At 38.6% G+C, this 3,955-nt stretch overlaps 1 pseudogene; it reads left to right on the top strand.

Moving 5' to 3' along the window:
* The first annotated feature begins 1,638 nt into the window (after positions 1–1,638).
* Positions 1,639–1,719, top strand: LOC111814614 (annotated as a pseudogene).
* Positions 1,720–3,955: the final 2,236 nt, after the last annotated feature.

Below are 3,955 nucleotides of genomic sequence, written 5' to 3' on the forward strand. Positions count from 1 at the left end.
TATGATCTTCTTGATGATTTGCTGTATTCTATTTGCTAGTATTTTATTGAGGATTTTGGCATCTATGTTCATGAGGGAGATAGGCCTGTAGTTCTCTTTATTAGTTGCATCTTTCCCTGATTTTGGTATCAGTATAATACTTGCCTTCAGGAATGATTTTGTGACAATTGCTTCCTTTTCAATTACATGGAAGAGTTTGAGGAGTATAGGGACTATTTCTTCTGTAAATGTCTTGTAGAATTCAGCTGTGTATCCATCCGTGCCTGGCCTTTTCTTTGTCGGTAGGATTTTATTACATGTCTCATTTCATTGGCTGTTATTTGGCTATTGAGAGTGGTTATATCTTGTCAATTCAGGTTTGGTAATTTGTACCTTTCTAGGAATCTGTCCATTTCTTCATTGTCTTCTATTCTGTGAGATAAAGATTCTCAAAGTAGCTATTGATAATCTACTGAATTTCCACTTGGTCTGTGGTAATTACACCCTTTTCATTCCTTATTGCTTGTATTTGCATTTTTTCTTTCTTCTCTTTGATGAGATTGGCTAGGGCCTTATCGATTTTATTTAATCTTTCATAGAACCAGCTTTTTGTTTTGTGAATTCTTTGAACTGCTTTCTTTATCTCAATTGCATTAATTTCTGCTGTAATCTTTATGTTTTCTTCCCGTGATTCTTAATTATTAAAGTAAAAGTTGAAGTAATCCAAATATGTCACTAATCAATGGAGTTTGTTTTTGTTAATAGCATGGATAAAGGCCTTCAACCAAATGACAATTTTTTTTTCTCAGTTGAAGGCCAACTCATAAGCTACTTACTCCTGAATGGTGTTCATTATTATTAAGATGTTTCTGATTTTCACTTTCTTCCTGTTTCATTCTTCACTTTTGCATTTTTATATATGGTACATTACTTTTTATAGTGACATTGTGACTGTTAGAGCAATATTGATAGTGGTGTCAATATCAGGGATTCCAGAAAAAATAAGGCAGGAAAAAGAATAATATTTCAATGTAAAGGAAGTATTTTTCCTTTCATGATAGAATGAACTATGAGAGGAAATTTTGCAATGTTTTCTTTACATCTCACTCAATCATCAACAGTACAAATAGGGTAAATGTAGCATTTGATAATAATAAACTATCAGATGGCACAATAATTTAAGGTATATATCCTGTGAAACCATGAAATTTCTTTTATTAGGGTGATTTTTATGTATTCCACTGTGAAAAGTCATGTCTAATCAATATAAATGGTAGCAGTTAGAATTAAATTTACCAGGTATACACATATTTTATGTATTATTGAATATCATAACCAAAAGTTTATAAAGAAATAAATGAACACTTAAATTCAAAAATAATTGAAATTCACTTAATGTTTTATCTCTAAAACTTTGGTATCCAATAGAAATTATAATCACCGAAAAATATGTGACTAAACAAAGGAAGTGTAAATTTACTTCTTTGAGTTGCAATATACAGTTTTGTTTTTTTTTTTTTTTTCTTGGCCAAACCGGGGATTGAACTCAGGCCCTTGTGCTTGCCAGGTAGGCACTTATTCTACTGAGCTATCTCCCCAGCCCAGCAACATATAATTGATAGAAGAATGAAGTGCATTCTTGTTTAGAAACCAAATTTAATCTCTTCTCGGCCTTTTGGCTAAGATCAAGTGTAGAAATAAAATTTAATAAAAATATTCTCTCCAAAAACTACAATTTTTTTTCACTGTGAGTTCATATATTCATTAAACATGACTAGTTTGGAAAAAAATCCCAGGGTATCATATCAACTGCATGTCTTCCAAGGATAATTCTATGTTCCTTACAGTTGTTATTTCTGTTTGCCTCTCAATGATGCATATTTTAAAAATATTAGCGAAACTTTAGATTTTTGGAGATCATATACTCCGCAAAATAATTCTCCTAATAATGGATAAAATATACATAGTGTTAATTAAATGATAGATTTAGAAAAAAGGGTATTAAACACATTAATTTCATAAATAATCCTGTGAGATACACACGTTAACACCTCCATTTTACAGAAGACAAAAATGAGGATTAGTGATGTTGTTTCTTACCTAATATCACACAGGTGGTAAGTGGTAGAACGTGGAATGGAACCCACTTCTGTTAGTGCTAGTTTAGGCTCTAAATCCATTGTTGTAAAAGTGGGTGCATTCACTATATAAACTGCAAGAAAATTCACTTGGGTGCAAGAAGTTAATAACATTATATTTGTGTTTAAGGAAATACAAAAGAAGACCTGAAATTTACCAATAGTTGGTATATACACTTACATGAGGAACATTATGAGATCTCTGTGTTATATGGTCTAATATTACATATAATACATGACATTTCTTAGTGAAGTGTGAACATTTTATTAAATGAAGATGACAGTAGTGTCCTGTTGGTTGTGGCATTTTGTCAATTAGTACTATTTTCTCATGTAAATTAATATATCTGCTCCTTATTTTGTGGGGGTGTTCTCTTAAGAAATTTGAAGTGGAGACCCAGTCCTAACCCAAGTCCGGTGAGTGTATGGAGAGCTTACTGCTACACTGTGCCAGCGGGACCAGTCCCAGCCCAGGCACAGTGTGGGACAGACCCTCTCCCACCCCCTCGGGCACCCCCCACCACTCTGCAGTACCTCCCTGTCTTAGTTACTCTTCTCTCGTTGCTGGGACAAATACCCGACACTCAAAATGAAGGAAGGAAAGGTTTATTTAGCTCACAGTTACTGGAGGTTTCAGTCCATACTCATCTGGGTCCAACACAGAGCAGCACATAGCAGAGGGCAACCTTTCATGGTGGTGGCAAAGAGCAAGAGCGCAAGGGAGGGGTAGCAGCAGCTCAAGCAGCTAGCTTCTCTTCCCACCTTACATTGTAATGCAAATTACCTGCCCCAGGGTAGGGGAAGTACTCACCTATGGGTACTTCCCAGTACTTACCCACCTATGGGTAATCCCAGCAGTACTAAGACCCATAATCCCAGCCTTGGATCACACATAATCCCAGTGGATCATGAGTTAACACAAACTCTAGAAGTCCTCACCCCATGACTACATGAGGCTTTGGGGGGACAACGAGACACAAACCATAACACTCCCCAACCCCGCCGGCCGAGTAGGAATTTCTGCAAACTTCCGGGAACCCCCAGACCCAGTCCTAGCCCAGGTCCGGTGAGTGTGTGGAGAGCTTCCTGCTACCTTGGACCTGTGGGACCTGTCCCAGCCCAGGCGGGATGGGGGCCGGAAGGTCTCCCACACTCTTGGGCCACCCCCCACCACTCTGCAGCACTTCCCCACCCCGCCTGCCGAGTAAGAATTTTGCGGTGTTTCGGGAACCCCCAGACCCAGTCTTAGCTCAGGTCCAGTGAGTGTGTGGGAGAGCTTCCTCTTCCCCCTATTTCACCTTGCCCCCTCCAGGGACAGCTCAGGCCTGGCATACATGCCTAAGGTGTAACCCTGCAGCTGCAATCCCTGCAGAGAGTGTAGAGGATAGATCCACCCAGCTAGTCGAGGAGCTGAACATCTTGCCACAGGGGCACAACATATTCACCCTCAAAGGCAGCAGCGGGAAGGAGCTGAGCACAGCAGCCAGACCTAAGCCACACTCAGCTGGAGAAGTCCAAATTTTGTAGAGCGGCACCTGAACTTCACTGCATGGAAGGTTATAACTACAGCCAAGATCTACAACAAAGGTCAGAAAACAGTGCTACACAAAATGAAGAGAAGGAAAAAAATGTAACCTCAGAACCCAAGCCCACATGTAACAAGTGCAGAGGATACTAACACAGAAAAAATTGAAAATAACGCAGCTGAAAGCAATGAATCAATGGCTTCTGAAATAAAGAAATAGCTACAGAAAGATATAGAAGACCTCAGATTGGAAATGAAAAAAGAAATCCCTGAATTAATAACATCTGCACTAAAGAATCAAATGCAGAAACAT

Source organism: Octodon degus, unplaced genomic scaffold (assembly GCF_000260255.1).
Source record: "Octodon degus isolate 3935 unplaced genomic scaffold, OctDeg1.0 scaffold00378, whole genome shotgun sequence".
Classification (NCBI taxonomy): Eukaryota; Metazoa; Chordata; class Mammalia; order Rodentia; family Octodontidae; genus Octodon; species Octodon degus.